Source organism: Crocuta crocuta, unplaced genomic scaffold (assembly GCF_008692635.1).
Source record: "Crocuta crocuta isolate KB4526 unplaced genomic scaffold, BGI_CrCroc_1.0 scaffold10, whole genome shotgun sequence".
Classification (NCBI taxonomy): Eukaryota; Metazoa; Chordata; class Mammalia; order Carnivora; family Hyaenidae; genus Crocuta; species Crocuta crocuta.
Window position 1 is genome coordinate 2,435,371 of NW_027527551.1, and position 17,733 is coordinate 2,453,103.

Sequence of the window (17,733 nt, forward strand, 5' to 3'; positions counted from 1 at the left end):
CGGGGGGGGGAGGCAGCTGGGTGAGCAGTTACAGTAGTTGTACAGTGTACTACAGTAGTAGTACAGTGAGTAAATGACAAAGATGGTAACAGGTAGGGAAGAAAGGTTAAATAAATAGTCCCTGTGATGGTGAAAGGCAAAATTACAAAGAAGAACTAAGACAGGAGCTGTTAATCAGAAGCCTTAAGATTTCCCCTGAATTCTGTGCAGAATTGTTTGTGTGCATGCCCTGGCCTTTTTCTTGGGCAGAGAACTTAAGACTTTTCCTCAGATTCTGAAGTGTCTACAGTTCAAGAAAGATTGAAAACCCCATGCTAAGTTATCAACCTTTGGTGACAGAGGATATTGAGGCTTTATAAGAAAGTCATGGGTAGAACAGTTTTCCTTGTGGGGAGGTACTGTGGGATTTGGGTACTGAGTTTATGAAGTTGTCTCTGGAACAGGGCAGTGATTGCCTTGTCAAACTGGTTTTCCTACCCAGCAAGTCTGGCGGTGGATACTAACAGTGAAGAGTAGGTATTTTGAGTCAAAAGAGTTTGCTAAGTATTACTTCCCACTTTATTTGGAGGCCAGATTGATGAAGATGTGGGAGACTTGGATGCTGTTGTACAATAGTGCCTGGCATTTACTTTTAATGGAGCTCTTCTTATGTGTAAAGTATTCTGTGCTTGATCCCATGAGAAGAGTCTATAAAATACCATACAGGATCCATGCCCTTAAAGAGTAGATAATATATAATGCTTTCCTTTTGGCTTTTTGTTCAGCTTTGATCTGTGCGTGTTCAGTTAATCTTTGAGTCTTTGACCATTTCCTGGGCAAAAGAAACATTTCTTTTAAAATGAATTTGAACTGACTTTGGTTTGTGACTTAATTTTCCTTTTAAAGAATGGAGAACCACTGGAATTTGAGGGTTTAGGAAATATCATCATTGATATACTGAACTTATAATTCTGTACAGCTGATTTGGTGACTTGTGAGCAAATCCTTTGACTCTTCTATTTTTATATCAATATGTGTGTATACACACACAGCTTGTTTAAAGCTGTTATAAAGCACATTTTAAAAAATGACCCATTCAGGCACCTGGGTGGTTAAGTGTCTGACTCTTGATTTTGGCTCAGGTCATGTTCTCACAGTTTCCTGAGTTGGAGCCCTGAGTCGTGCTCTGCACGCTGATCGCGTGGAGCCTGCTTGGGATTCTCCCTCTCTCCATCTCTCTCTGCCCTGTCCCTGCTCATGCTTTGTCTCTCTCAAAATAAACTTGAAAAAAAAACAATTCATCACTTAATATTTTAGGATGAACTGCTTGTATTATCAATTATTTTAAAATATTCATTATACTTTAATTGGTCAGTTTCCACATTTGTGAAATGTGAATAAATAATAATTGTATATATCTCATAGAGTTGCCCTGAAGATGAAATTAATGTGTTAATACATGCTTAATAAATGTCAATGGCTACATTATTAATAATATTAATATTTTAATACTAATACTATCATTTCTCCCTTCCCCATGGGTGAATGCGGAGGGGTTAATATTGTTATAAAAAAATTTACAATGAGATATCTTTAAATAGCAAAATTTCTTATGCATTTATTGAAATATTTAATTTATACTTATCTTTAAAGTTATGAGTTAAGTGTACTTATACATAAGGCAGGTTCAGGTATTAATAAACTGCTCATTTAGATTACAGAATGAGGGAATTTGAAAGCCATATCTCTTTAATTAAGAAGTGGATCGATTGGTCTTGATCTCTGTTGACTTTCAGTTCTTTTTTATTTGACTATGTTTTTGTCTCCTTTTCTGTTTTTTTTGTTGTTGTTGTTGTTGTTCTCTCAATTGTTTCCTGTTTAGTTTTTAGTAACTAGTGTGGAGTAGGGCAAAAAGAATTTATATTGGTTGGTGCCCGGTGTCTGAACCTAGGAGGAGTGATACATCATATAGCCTGGGGCTTAGCTGAGAGGGACCTACCAGGAGTCCTGTGGAGCTATTTTACCCAGGAACCACCACTCCACATTTTCCTCTAAATCAGACTGCATGCAGGTTCACCCTGTGTGCGCATAATGAACATTCCTAGGCTGGTTAATCCACTGTTTTCCAAATGCTGCCAATTATTTCCTTTTTAAAAACCAGTAATTATGAGAAAATTCAGTTAATGTACAAAAATATAGAAATAGTAGAATCACAAACCTGCGCTTAGCCATATCCAGCTTCAGCAATCTATCATCTCATGGCCAGTCTTGTTTGATCTATACTCCCATTTCTTCTCTCCCATATTGTTTTGAAGGAAATCTCAACTATCATATCACTTAATCTAAAAAGATTTTAAGATGTATATCTAAGAGGTAAGGACTTAAAAAATACATACATATACATATATATTAATTTTTATAGTACGTCTGTTTGACTCCGCATCCGTTGTATTTGGTTGGTTTCTTAAGTTTCGTGTGTGTGTGTGTGTGTGTGTGTGTGTGTGTGTATTTAAGTAGGCTCCATGCCCAGTGTGGGGCTTGTACTCAAGACTCTTGAGGTCAAGAGTTGCATACTCTACTGACTAAGCCAGCAAGAGGGGCTCTTGTTAAGTCTCTTTGAATCCATAGTCTCCCTCAACATACACTCTGCTGATCCCCAGTCTGTCTTTCTGTCTTTCTAACTTGGAGTTTGCTTGAAGAAACCAGCCTTCTTTTGTTCTGTGGTACAGTTTCTCTGCTAGATTTTACTGTTTTGTATTTTTCGGAAGTGTAACATATTTTTGTCTCTAGTGTTTTCTGTAAATTGGTAGCTGGCTTTAAAGGATTGACCAGGGGTGCCTGCATGGCTTAGTCGGTTAAGCGTCCGACTTTTCGCTTAGGTCATGATAATAAAGGATTGACCAGATTAGAATTTTTTTTTTTTTAATGTCTTCTTTCCTTCCATCAGGAGCATGTGCTGTGTTTCAGGTTTGTGACATTAACAGCTACTGATGATCAATGCCCAGATCCATTAATTTAGTAAAAGAAAATTGTAACATCTATTTCTATCATTCCCTCCATTTATTTTGAATCAAAACCTATTAGGAAATTTTTAAAAAATGTTTTTCAGAGATTGATCAGTTTTTTTAAAGTTTATTTATTTATTTTGAAAGAGAGAGGGCATGCAGGGGAGGGGCAGAGAGAGGGGGAGAGAATCCCAAACAGGCTTTGCACGGTCAGTGCCCTAGAGCCCAACCTGGGGTTTGATCTCATGAACCATGAGGTCATGACCTGAGCTGAAACCAAGAGTTGGATACTTAACCAACTGAGCCACCCAGGTGCCCCCCAAATAAAATTCTAATTTAACGCATTTAATGGTTTTAAGTATATTTTATTTTGATTTTGTAGCAGTGATTAAAATATAGTACTGTACAAGATTTGGTGTTGAGATGTGCAGTATACTCTCTTGAGTAGCTGAGTACTGCAGAATGACTTTAGACCCATGTATTTCGTCTAGGTAAGAGGTTGTCGTAGAGTGCTTACCAGTAATTTTTTCCTAGCTATGAGTGATGAATATGCACTCTAATGAGTGTGTACTTCCCTACTTGTATAATACTATAAATTACTGTTTTAACATCTTACCTACTTGTGTAAGTTTTTTTCTTTTTAATGAGCTTAGGTACTTAATTTTCTAAAATCATTTCTAGGTTTGGTTTGGAATACCGAGCAATAAAGTCTAAAATATGCTTGCTTAGTACAGTTAGCTTTGGTATTACTCACTGAAGACCTTTGTTTCTAAATTGGGCAGTTTTTTTTTTTTCTTAAATAGTTTATTGTCAAGTTGGTTTCCATATATGTGCAGTTTTCTTTTGTATAACTGTAGAAGGGAGTCTTGGAAAATAATCTGATTTTGTTCAGTTTTCCCATTTCACAGCTGTTTTATTTTACATTTGAGACTTATCAAGGAATCTGGGGCCCACTAGGGGTCCTTAAGGACCTTTCAAATAGTCCCCTACTAATATTTACAGTATGACAAATTTTTGTTTCTGGAAAGGATTTATTTAGGGGAAAAAAACCAGTTACTTCATTGGTATTTCATTTAAAGCGAGCATCTGAACCTGGTGCACTAGAAAGTAGTCAAAGACCTAGTGGTTTTGCCAGGTCAGTGAGGCTCATAAGAATATCTGGTGAGGTTAATAGAGATTTTAACTTTCTGAGGTAAATCAGAAAGTGACCAGATAATTTCTTTCCCCTCATACGTTTTACTGCCTTTCTTCTTACTCTCTTCAGTTCTTGTTCAAGCTCCAGGAATTTTGAGGTTAACTGACTTCTTACTGCTCAGAGCCAAGAAGTTGAATTTATTCTTCAGATACATCTATGGTGGAATAAACCTGATTTTCACTTTTCCGTGGGGGGTTTTGTGTGTTCACTTTACAGATGAACTTGGACTTTTGATCATATAAAGTCCATAGAAGGGAAATTAAAGTACTAGACCAGGAAATAAAAATTCACATTTTTTAGCTATTTTCCCAGCTGGAGCTCCAGCAAATTATTTTGGGGGTATCCCTTTAGAAAATAACGGCACAAAAAAATCTCTTTAATGAATAGCACTTTTGTTTTCTGGGACTCCATATTGCCACTTATTATCATGTTGGATCCAACACAAAACTATAGTGATCCATTTGAGCTGCTTGTACAGAGGAGATGGATATTAATTCTCAGCCTGTCTTCCACATTCAGCCTGTCTCTAGAATACAGCATCCATTTGAATTCAACAAACGATTTTTGAATGAGGCTCCAGAGGCAGCAGTGGTAAATCAGGCAGACAAGGGTCCCTTTCCTGGGGAGTTTACATCTTAGTAAAATTATCCACAGAGGTCCCCAGGTGGAATAGTGAATTCTACAGAAGTCTCTCTCTTGCCCAATTGTCTGAACATATCCAAAGCTGCTTTTTGAGGGAAGTCAGGCGTAAAGAGAGTAGAAAACAAGCCAGGTTTTGAAATTTCACAACATAATGTTGTCTTTGTTGCCTGTGACTTTGGTGTATAGAAAATAATGGATCTTCTCTCCATATACAGAAGTGATTTCTACCTATTGTTACTTTTCTCTTTTTTATTCTAAGAGTTTGTGCTGAATTGCAGTAGGTCTTCTTAGACTTTCTGAAGTAATGTTTATTCTCTCTTCTCTACTCTCCCCACCTTAAGTGTTGGCTAATAGGGTTAAAATTTATTCTAATATTATTTGGTTGATCATTAGATACTTCCAGTCCTTTGCTAAGTAGCTAAATATAAATGTGGTTACTATATATCCTGTATTTTTTCAAGATAATCTCAATTTCAAGTATTTTGGTCCACTTTGGGATAGACTTAGTTATTAATTTAGATATCAGTGGTTCTTTAGGTTAGTGCTCTTTAACCTGAGTCCATGGATCCTGATGAGCTTTTAGGGAGGTGGGTTGTGCATCTCCCGAAACAGCAATCATGCCAGACTTTGTGGCTATGTGTCCTTTCCACAGGGAGTGATGAAGTTTTGGGGTGATGTTGGGATGGGGGTCTGGAGCCAACAACCAAGAAAGAATTATTGAAAATGTCTTCAGTGCAAAAAGATGATTTTATTAAAGCACAGGGACAGGACCTGTGGGCAGAAATTGCTGCACTGGGGCTGTGGCAGGTAACTCATTATATACCCTCAGGTTGGGAGGGGATCAGGGATAGAATGAGTCTCTAAGGAATTTTGGAAGCAAGGTTTCTAGGAACTTGAGGGGCTAGCTGTTGTTAGGGAAATGCCATTTATTACTGTTTAGAAAAACCTCAGTCATGAGACCCTTCAGATGTTTAGGCCATAAGCTTGGAGTATGATTGCCAGCATATATTGGGGGCAGTTGAGATAAAGGAAATAGACTTATAGGATCCTCAAGGTTGGGATAATGTTAAGCTAAGTCCTTTTGCCCCCAGCAAAGTGTCATCGAGACAGCTGAGCCCCTAGAGGGAGGTCACTCTGCTGGTGTCAGGGTCTTGTCAATGGGCTCTAGGCTAAGGGAATTTAATTTTTCATATGCCTTAGTTTCCCACATTACCGTGACAAGCACTTAAAGCCCTTTCTGTTCTTGGGTAGCCAGGACCTGAGGGATATCACATATTCCACCTGGGGGCAGGGTGGTGCCATCCTGTATTTTGCTCTTAGCTTGCCCCCCCCCCCCTTTTCAGGGAGCATCCTTTTTCTTTCATCAGAATTTTAAAGGGCTTATAGTGGCTGCAAAAAAGGTTAATAATAACCATTGTATTTTGTAGAAATGAGGTTTTAATAGGAGTGATAACTTTTTCCCCTTCCAGACATATTTTGCAGAAAGTTAGACAATTGTCCAGGTGTTAATTATTTGGAGCAGTGAGCTCATGAATGATTTGAAGTATTCTTTTAAAAAAATATGGGTTGTATAGAGATTGTATCAGAATAGCTTTTTTGGTATTTTTATTTTATGATCTTAAAACATTAAGCTTTAACTCATGAGTTCTTCCATTTGCTCCATTGTTACAGGCTGAATTGCTTGCTGCCTCCCTTTGCATATGTTGAAGTGCTAATCCCCAGTGCCTGGGAATGTGACCGGAATTTGGAGAGCTGGGAGAGCTGGCGTTTAAAGAGGTGATTAAGGGGTGCCTGGGAGCCTCAGCTGGTTAAGCATCCAGACTCTTGATTTCAGCTCAGGTCATGATCACGTGGTTGTGAGATCAAGCTTTGTGTCAGGCTTCATGTGTTGACAGTGTGGAGCCTGCTTAGGATTCTCTTTCTCCCTCATCCTCTGCCCTTTGCCCGCTCATGCTGCTCTTTCTCTCTCTTTCAATAACTTAAAAAAAAAAACAACAACAAAGAGATAATTAAGTTAAACAAAGGTAGACAGGGTGGGCCCAAATTTAATCTGATTGGTGTCTTTAGAAGAAAGAATTCTGATCATAAGAGAAAGACACCAAAGGCATGTGTGTCCAGAGGAAAGACCCTGTGAAGACACGGTGAGAAGGCAGGCTTCTTCAAGCCAAGGAGAAAGGCCTCAGAAAAGAACAAACTCACTGTCACCTTGATCTTGGACTTTTAGCCTCCAGACTTAATGAAAAGTAACCTTTCTGTGTTTAAGCCACACAGTCTGTGGTATTTTGTATGGTAGCTCTAGCAAACTGATATGCTAATAATGAAGTAGTAGTTGAGTGTTAGTAAAAAGTATAGCAAGGGTAACTATTTCTGTTTGCCCTAGTGCATTTTTGGGGAAATGATGAAGTGTTGTGTATAGCTTCATAGAGTCTAGTGTACTGCAAAGAGATGGTAGGACCTACGAAATCTAGATATAATAGATATTAATTTTCCTATTCATATTGGTCTGATTCTTTATCATTTTATAGTTTTCTATTTGTGGTTATATTTTATCTCATCTATTCTCTACCATTTTCTTTTCTTTGAAACTAATTTTTATAAACAAGTCTATTATAAATCAACACCAGAATAATACCTGTATGTATTCTTCTGGGTATTCTGTGTACAGTCATTCCAACCCAGCCTTACTCTCTGATAATATCATCTGTACTCAGGCCTCTGGTCCTGACTGTCATATTTGCATTCAGTTTTTGAAGTTTCTTTCTCTTTGCCAGAAATAAAATTTGAGTGCTCTTAGTGATGTCTACCTTTGTTGCTAACTTGACTCAGCACGTGGGAAACTTTTAAATTTGTAAATGAGCGAAAAGCTAACAGATCAGTGTAGATTTTTCAGGTTTGCCACGAGTTCAGGAATTCTGTCAGTTTTGTTCCTGCTGAAGCCTCAGGTTCTAGTCTGACACTGAAAGGGAAGTTAAATATTAAATAAACGAATAATTTTAAGTCAGTTATTAGACTCAGCATCCAAAATTTAACCTGTGACCCAAATTCTATTTCTTCTCACAGACTGCTCAGTCTTCATTTATGACGGTGAAAATAAGCTTACTGGGTGGGGTCTCCAGCCCTGTGTTCCTCATCTGCGCTCCCTCTTTTCAGTGTGCTGGGTAAGAGGAGAGCCTCTGACTCCTGACAGTGCACACGCAGGCTCCGTGCTTGCTTGCGTCATCTTGGCAAGTTTCTTAACCTCTCTCTCCTTTGTTTTTTTCATCTGCAGTTAGAGATACTAAGAGCATGAACTTCTTAGGTTTTATTTGGGGGTGGGAGGGATTGTGAGCTTTGAACAGTGCCTGGCACATAGTAAACATTTTTGAGTTGCTATTATTCTAGAAATGAAAACAGATTATTCTATTGTCCTTTCTTTGTTATCTTTATCTCTAGGTCTGCGTTGCTTGCTTTCTTTCACTTTAAACAATAAAACTTTTGCCCATAAAACTAGCATGATTTTCTTGGTAGTGGCAGGGTAAACTAGCACTACTTGGAGAGTGATTGGGCAAGATGTACCCAGTCATAAAAATACTCAAACTTTGACTCAGAAATTCCACTTCTGGGAATCTTCTAAGGGCATACCCTTAAATGCATAAGAGAGTGCATCCATGAAAGTTGCATGGATGTAACCTCTTATGGTTAGAACCTCCAGGGTTGGAGGGAATATTTATTAAATTCTGGCACTTATAAATTTACAGTTTTTATAGGTTTCAAGACCATGTAATAACATGGACAATACTTGTGATGTAAAGTACAACATTGTGTGTATAATATGATTACAACCATGTTAAGTAAATACATACACCAGGAATTTCAGAAGATAGGACTTATATTTAAGAGCTCTTTTAACCTCTGACTTCTTGTCACATTTTTACATTTATATAAAGCTGGTTCTGAAGGCCCATAGTTTACCCTGTAACTGAGAGGTCATAATCTTGCTTGTACACCATTGTCTTTCCTGTTTGGCTTTAGGAATTCTAGTGTTAGTCAAATTCTGCAGAATGGTATGACAATGGGGGGTATAAAATACTGAATACAGACCCTCTATTTACTCAAATAGTTTTATATGAGATTTAAGACAAGTACATAAGCCCCAGTATGTGATTTTTGTCCAGCCATATGAAATTTGGGCTCCTTGGTGCCTAATGATTGAGGGTTTTTTGTAATATAGATTTCTCACAATTACTCCTTGGAAATAGTCATTTTATTTTAAAATTTTTTAAATGCTTATTTTTGAGAGAGAGCATGCGCACATACATGCACGCAAGGGTACAAGCACGCACGCGTGAGTGGGTGAGGGGCAGAGGGAGACATAGAATCTGAGGCAGGCTCTAGGCTATGAGCTATCAGCACAGAACCCAACATGGGGCTCGAACTCACAGATCATGAGATTATGACCTGAGCCGAAGTTAGACACTTAACCAACTGAGCTACTCAGGCATCCTGGAAAGACACAGTTTTAACTCTAAAATTTATTTATTTTTATTTTTTTAAGTTTACTTATTTAAGAGAGAGAGCAAGCAGGGGAGGGGCAGAATCCAAACAGGCTTCCTTCTCACTGTCAGCATGAAGCCCCATGTGGGGCTCAACCTTGTGAACCGTGAGATCATGACCTGAGCTGAAACCAAGCATCAGAGGCTAACTGACTGAGCCATCCAGGTACCCCTTACTCCACCTGGTAAGTTCAGAAAACAGGCCCAGAACAGCAGTCTTTTCAGGTTTCTATTGACAATAAGCCTCCTTTCTTTACAAGTGGAGAATTAATTCTCATGCTGTCTCCCTCCCTCTCTCTCTCTCTCTCTCTCTCTCTCTCTCATAAATAAACACTAAAAACTAAAAATAAAAAAAGGTTTGATGGGCCAATATAGTATCTAAAAGATACTGAAAGGAATATTACAAGTTGGGAAGGGTAGCCACTACTTTGCTTTTCCATTGTGATCACAATAGAAGCAACACCTAACAGTTTTATAGTGTACCGCAAAATACTGCATTAGTCATCAGTTCACATGGATCCTCCCCCTCTTTTCTTGGAGTAGATAGGAAGAGGGACAGGAGGCTAAAGGAAAGAACACTTGCTCAGGCTATTTTGAATTATTAAATAACAGTTGGAGACATAGACAAACTGAAGTATTACGTTTTGTTAAACTTACCATGTTTAAATTAATCCAGTCAACAGTGGTTTACAAAGTTTTTTCCTATTGTTCCTGTGACATAATGCTAAACAGTCACCTAACTCTGGCACATCACAATTTACTACTACCTAAAACTGATGAGAAGTCTACAGTTTGGTAGTTCCCACTAGAAAGAATATCAAAATCCAGTGAAACACTTTTAAAAAATTTAGTCCCCCCAAATCACTGATATATATTGAAAAGTACATTGAGCATTACCAAGAAAATTTTGCCTCTATAAATTTCAGATACTCAGCATTCCTGTTAAAACTCTGTTGCTTATTTTTCCTATCCTAATATTTCTTAATGAAAACAAAGGAAAATACTATCCTCTCACATAGCAAAATGTCATTCCTTGAGTAAGCCTTTGAAAAAAGCCATTCTTCCATATATACATTTTATGTAAATTTAATGTATTTTTAAAGATTTATTTATTTATTTTGACAGAGCACAAGTGTGAGAGGGAGCAGAGAGCAAGGGAGAGAGAGAATCCCAATCCTCACTGACAGGGCGGAGCCTAATGTGGGGTTCAAACTCCCAAACCGGGAGATCATTAGCCTAGTCAAAACCAAGAATCAGACTCTAATTTATTGAGCCATCTAGGCACCCCATAAATTTAACATATTTTTTAAAGTTTCCTTATGCATTTTGAGAGAAACAGAGTGTTTACAAGCAGGGGAGGGGTAGAGAATAGGGGTGGGAGGTGGGAGGGGAGATGAGGACAGTGGATCTGAAGCTGGCTCTGTGCTGACAGCAGAGCCGTATGTAGGGCTAGAACTCACAAACAGATCATGACCTGACCCAAAGTACAGTGCTTAACTGACTGAGCCACCCAGGCGGCCCAATTTAACATATTTTTAAGGCAATACTTTCTTTGAAAGTAATGCAGTACTTTCAAAGAGTTGATCAGAGCTTTAACATACACCCTCTTTGACCAAACTTGAACATAAAAATGTCATCTTCCGGGGCACCTGGATGGCTTAGTCGGTTAAGCGTCCGACTTTTCGCTTAGGTCATGATCTCACGGTTCGTGGGTTCGAGCCCTGCGTCGGGCTCTGTGCTGACTGCCAGCTCAGAGCCTGGAGCCTGTTTCAGTCTGTGACTCCCTCTCTCTGACCCTCCCCTGCTCACGCTGTCTCTCTCTCTCTCTCCTAGAAATAATAATAAAAAAAAAAAAAGTCATCTTCCTAGGAAATTAATGTTAAACATTCTAAGGCCAAGGCCAGCCACAAACACAAGTTCAAATTCCATTAGGACCAAATAATGTTAGAAATGAAAAATCAGCGAACAGGAGCGCCTGGGTGGCTCAGTTGGTTAAGTGGCCAACTGGTGATTTTGGTACACGACATGATCTCATGGTTTTCTAAGTTCAAGCCCCACATTGAGCTTTGCACTGAGTGCAGAGCCTGCTTTGGCTCCTGTCTCCCTCTCTCTGCCCCCACTCCCCACCCCGGAACTCAGTCTTTCAAAAATAAGTGTTTAAAAAAAAAAAAAAAAGCTAATGTAAAAAGAAGAAAAGAAAAATCAGAGAATAACATGAAATTCTGAGTGTAAATGCAATACCACACTGAACATCTGCCCTGTGTGGGGACTTGATCTGAGCAAAGTACCAGTTAGTTGGGCACAGGCTGGCCCATTACAGGTATCTGAATTTAAAATAGGTTATTCCTCACAGGAAAGAACAAAGAGGCAAAAAAGTAAAAATTCAGAGTAACAAATACTAATACACCAAGCAAAAACAGTTTGTTTGCAGTAACAATGCAGACAAAAGGTCTGTCAACTGAAGACTTTTGTCAGCAACCCTGGGTAGGGGTTGAAGGGGTGGGGAAATTACTTCAGAAATAGGACCCACGGTATTTATCAAAGAAATAAAGCCTGAGCCACAGTCCTGTGCCCAGCCATTGAGTAATTACTCTTCCTTCTATCATATATCCCCTAGAATCTGTTGAACCAAGACTGCAGTAGCAATCCATGCACTGGCTGTTCAAAGTACACTTGTCCCATGAAATGGCTTTAGAGAATGTTCCTTAAAAAAGACGTGAACTCCCTCCCCCAATATTTTTTGGAGCCCAGTTTGAGAACTGCTGTCTTTTCTGACTTACAGTTTGTTTGGTTTATTATTTTATTTTATTTATTTTGGCTAAAGCGTTCAGTGGGAGTTGGATGCATTCTGTCAGTGCCTAGGGGATTATGAAGGGAAGTCCTTTCTTCTGCCTCCACGTGTATTCACACCCTCCTGTTCCTGGCACTTTTTCTACTTTAACAGCCATGGGAATCGTTTCAACATACTTGTAGATTCGTATGGCTTCATATGTGATGTGGTATGTCTGCTTTAATTCATCACAGTTATGTGTAGAGGTTTTATGTGGCACTGAAGAAAAACTGACCCAATTTGAAAGATAAAGATCTTTTTGAATAGATGCTGTCAGAATTATTTAATCTCATTTGTGTCATAATTGGGCCTACGTGTTTTTGTTTTTTAATGCTAGGCACACTTTATCATTAAAAAAATTTTTTTTATTAAGTAATCTCCATACTCAATGTGGGGTTCAAACTCACAACCTCAAGTCAGACGCTCTACAGACTGAGGCTGCCAGGCACCCCCAGGCCTAGGTTTTTTATTTTTGTTTGCTTTGTAACAAGGAAGATCTAGATCCAGGAAACTCTTACCTAACTCTCATTCTAATGCTACCACTGTCTGGCTGTGGAGCTTCGAAAGTCATTATAACTCCATTACTTCATTTGGAAAAACAAAGATTTCATTATATATACAAGCAGTACTTTGCTGGAGTTGCTAATCATTTCAGTAATGGTCCAGTGAAGAAGGTGGTCTTCAGATGTTCCCCAGAAGCTTTTACATTCTTAAAGAAACAATGAATTTATTTACTGTATACTTCAGCCCCTCTAAAGGTGTCATGGGAATGGTCTTTCAAGGACTAGTCTATTTTAATTCCTCTGGCCTTTTGTAAAGGAAGAATAGCTCTTAACTCTTCTAATGAGGTAGACTCCTTTTTGGAGTACATTCCTGTACCTTTAATGTAGCAGAAAGAAACTTAGGAAATGACTTCTTAGTCTGTTTTGATAAGCAATGCCATACATTAAGAGTGACAAGTTAGAAAACAGGCATCTGCCTTTGATTTTAGGCTTCCTGTTAGCACTAAGCCTATTATTAGCGCAAAGAGAAGTCTCACCCGTTCCCCTGTTCTGACCCCATATTGCCATTTGATTCCTCATTGATCAAGTTCACCCCTCCATAGTGTAGAGTTAGTATGCTTCTTTCAACTTTGGGATTTATCCAAGCACATTTTTTTTTTTCTGAGCAAAGTTAAATTTTCTTCCATGGCTCCATTTTGGGATTGTACACGGTGTGTAAAGGTGAGAGTTTTTCCAGCTTTGTTTGAGCTGAAAACAGAAGTTAGAGTCTAAAAGGAATACTGGAATTATTTGAAAACAGAATTTTGTCTTTCAGTTGGAGGAAAGTTGTTCAAGTTTTAATTGATTCATTGTTATATATCACTTTATTCTTGGAAAGAATTAAGGCGGCAAGTATGTACAAAGACTTTCTTCTTCACAGCCATCCTTCATGAAGGAGTTGCTAAGGTTCACTTTGTCACCTTCCAGTCACTCCTTCACCATGAACTTCTGGTTCTGCTCTACTCACCCAACTGTAGTCCTTACAACAGGGTCACCAGGGATCTCCTTTGCTAACTGGACAGCGTTCTTCATTTGACCTTGTTATAGGGCCTAAAAGTGACTGTTCCTTTTATGAACATTCTTTCTGTTTATAATAGTAATATATGTAATATATGTTCATTGTGAAAATTTTGGAAAATGACATCTATATCTCTATCCAGAAAATGTTTTTCTCATTAAAATGTTTTCTGTGGAGCCTTGTTCCTTTCCTCCTATTTTCCTGACCAGACCTGTGTCAGTCTGCCTACTAGATATCTGTCTTACAGGCAACACTTTTTAAAACTGGACTTACCCTTTTTCCCTGCTCCAGATCTGCTCAGCCACCTTTTTTCACCATCTCACTAAAAGGTATCCCACTGTTCATCCAGTTGATGAAGCCATAAGATGAAGACCCATCCTTGACACCTGTCCCTCAATCTCTGTTTATAATTAGGTAAACTTGCTGTCTGTTGTTTATTAATCCGCTCACAGCACCTTAGCTAGACTGATTATTCTTCACCTATCTCAGTTTCCCAAAAGTATCATTTACTCTCGAACCTCTTAGGACTTTTGTATCTTCCTTTAGGGCTTAGCTTAGAAAGTCAGGGCTTTTCTGACCTTTCTATACCATCAAGACTTGACCTTGGTGCTGGTGGTTCCCTCTCATCCCTTCATACACCCCTTCTGTGTGTTGTCCCCCCGTCTCCCTGCTTGGATTCTCTCAGCACCTGTACTGTCTTTATAAACACACATCACATTCTATTGTAATTGTTTATTGACTTCTCTGTCTCCTTAAGGGCAGTGACTGTGTCTTATTCTTTATTATACCAGTAATATACAACCCAGAGTGTTTAGTAAATTTCTGATGATAAATGGATAGTAGGAAATGGGTGGTGATTAGGGTGAAAAAAATTGGAAGATGTTATGTTAGTTTTATGATCTGGCTGCTTTAAAATTATCATCTTAAGTGATGTGATTGGCCTTCTGTCTACCTGGTCCTATAATAATGGTTCTGTGCATAAGCCTCCAAAGTGTGAAGTACAGTAGGGCAAAGCAGGAATGAAGCTGATAACTTGGCTGGCTGGCCTCCAGCTTGCATTCCAATGATAAACAGGTTAGGCTTTCCTATAGGTAAAAGTAGTGGAGCAGAGGGAAGATGGCTGCCGAAACTAGGGCAGCTGTGCCAGAAATTAAGAAACGAGGGAGCATTTTAGTGACTTGGTGATTGGATATGGGGGTCAGGGAGGAGCAGTCATTTAGTGACTCAGCTTTCTAGCTTGGTTGGCTAGGCACTCGCTGCTTTCATTAACTGTTTTCGATTTTTGAGATTCTTTTTGACATCCAGGTACGTCTACTAGGCAGGCAGTAGGATATGAAGTTGGGAGAGCATGCCGCTGGAGAGCCATCAGTATGTGGTGGATAGAACTGAGCTGTACAGCCTAAGATTAATAATGATCTAGAAGAAGAAGGAACTCTGAGGAACATGGATGTTTAATGCTGGAGAAGAAGAGAAAAGAGCTGGGGAAAAGTAGCGTTAAAGAAACTGAGGAGTTGGAGTTGTAGAGGAAATTTGGCAATGAAAAGGCCATTGACTTTTTTTGTGCTTTAAATGGAATAACAAGAAAATGGTTCTGTCTTTACCGAGCTGTTAGAATAGATGCTTCATGTGCACTATCTGCAAGGCTTTTTGTTGGGCAGGTCCACCTCACCCCTCTTGGTGGACCAGCACCCCAGCCCAAATTGAGGACCCCACTGATACTCTTACATCGGATCTAACACATGACCTTTAATCCCTTCCAAGTTAAATCTAAAGGTTGAAAACAGATCTCAGAAATTCTGTATCCATTCCCAGAAATTCTGATTCATTGTGCCCAGGGATCTTAATTTTTTACAAGGATATTTCTGACTATCTAAAGAACACTCGTGTAGGTAGGTGCTATAGCCCAGCATTTTATTTAATTGCAAGAGAGCAAGACTTTCTTATGGTGAACTTCAAAGTACAGTTGTGATGAAGAGATTGGCAACCATGGAAACCTGGCTGAAGCTTTCCACAGTGCCTGTGTTTGTGGGGGTGAGGTCAGGGTGGGGAAAGCGCCACCATCTGGTGTAATCTTTTAGAGATGTAAAGTTTCTGTCTTACGGGTTTTGGGGGCAGTGCTCTTGGTGCCCAGCATCATAACCTGGTGGCCTACCACTGATTTCAACCCAAATTCAGATTGCCGCAGTTTCTCACTCTAACTTACTACTCATGCTGACACTCTTCTGTTTTCTGCCTCAGGACGTTCAAACCCAGCAAAGGAAGGATGTTGGTTAATATCCTGGGCAACCTTTAAGTAGGGGACAAAAGCCTATGCTTAATCACTGTGCTTCCTCCAAGGGTCCCTACCCTCCAGCAGTCATGCTGATGACATCCAATGGCCTTACTGGTTTTTCTTCTTCCTTGGTTGTACCTTTCCTCACTTCTGTTCCCCGGGATCATCTCCTGTTTTAATCTTGCTAAAACCCTATTAGCAGTGTGTCACTTGATCTGACTTCATAGGTTAGTAAGTGCAAACAAAAGCCTTCTGTAATTACATTTAGTTTCTTCTTAATGTCCCTATCAATAATAGTACCTAAAATAACGTGTGGGGGAGGAAGGCAAAGAGAACATATTGTGCAATGCAGAATGGCACACACATTGCTGAAGTTTAAATTTATTCACAGACACTGTAATGAGATCATTATGTGAGAATTCATTGGATTTTTCAACAACCTCCATTTCTCTCCCTTCACTTAAGAGAAGGGTTGAAGGGAATATGAAAACCCAGAAAATCGTTGACCGAGTTAGCACTAGATATGCCTATTTTTATTCATTTATCATTTAGTCATTTATTTTATTCATACATATTCATCTTGTTCTTGAAAATTCTGGGTGGGTCTTTTTGTAAGACTAAATTATATAATGATAGAAAGCTATTAAAAATGTTGTAATGCAGGAAGGGGGCACATCACAGATTTAGGATAGAAATTTCCAAAGACCATCAAGAAACCAAACTGATCTATTTCAGGGATATCTTTGAAAAGGTACTTGTCTTAAATAAGCAAGACTTGTCTTTACTTAGCTAGAAGATACTCACATTCCTGTTTCTTCTTTTAGCTGAGCCTAGACTCAAGGAATTAAGAATTGAAAGGTGAACTTGTTCTGGATGATCACTTTTTATTCTTGACGATTAAAAGTAGTATCTGAAAGCAGTTATTATAGAGGTGGACACATTGCAGGCACTCACTGGATGTTTTAAGGTAAATGATAAAGGTATATGTTGAATTGCCAAATTATGTGTATTTTAGACTGGTGTCTCCACGAGTCAGAGTAGGGAAACTCCAGGTGCCGAGACGTGTGGGGCTCTTACCACCAACCCGTGACTGCAGATGTTTAGTCTATAGGTTTATCTTGTAGGAGACCAGGCATCCCTACAAAACACTTCTTCTCAGTGCACAGGGTTCTGTATAACAGTGGATATTTTGTTGTAAAATTGTTGAGATCATTAGATAATTTAGTATTCCAACCCCTCAGTTAACATTTCAAGTCAGACCCAGAGAGGAAGTGACTTGTCCGAAGTGCACTCACCGTGTTTAGCTAGTTAATGATAGAGCAAGGACTAGAACACAGATCTCTGCATGTGATTATCTTTCTAAGATGGCTCCCATCTCCAGCCCTGGTCAGCAAGCAAAACAAAGCATTGTTTTTCTGAAGTAGTTCAAAGTGGTTTTTAGACTTAATAAGGATTATGTGTTCTATGTTTGATTTAAAGTATGTGGAGAAAATTTAACAGTTAAGAGCTTATATACAAATAGATTATTATTTAGAAAGCCAGGACTAGTAGCTGGGCAAAGTACATAAGCAAACAAGTGAGAAATTATAAACATCTATAAATATTCACCGGTAAGGGAGTAGCTTAGAAAGCAATACAACATTTTGATAGACTGTTTTGCAAGCAATGAAAAGCTAACTGTAATGACTTTGAAATCATGTCAATCTGCTGGGGATTCT

The 17,733-nt window shown here is 38.8% G+C and overlaps 1 protein-coding gene across 11 annotated transcripts in view; it reads left to right on the top strand.

The window, feature by feature from the left end:
* FBXO34 (F-box protein 34) overlaps window positions 1-17,733 on the top strand; it is an 84,258-nt gene that overhangs the window by 62,575 nt on the left and 3,950 nt on the right. For 5 of the 11 annotated variants that reach the window (XM_077768363.1, XM_077768336.1, XM_077768346.1 and 2 more), the window contains one exon: window positions 6,493-6,597. The exons of 4 other annotated variants lie outside the window; for them this stretch is intronic. The gene's annotated coding sequence lies outside the window, so the exon portion shown is untranslated. Of the gene's footprint in view, window positions 1-6,492; window positions 6,598-9,478; window positions 9,539-16,877; window positions 16,983-17,733 lie in introns of those variants that run through there. 2 more of the 11 variants (XM_077768423.1, XM_077768406.1) reach the window with 2 other exon arrangements.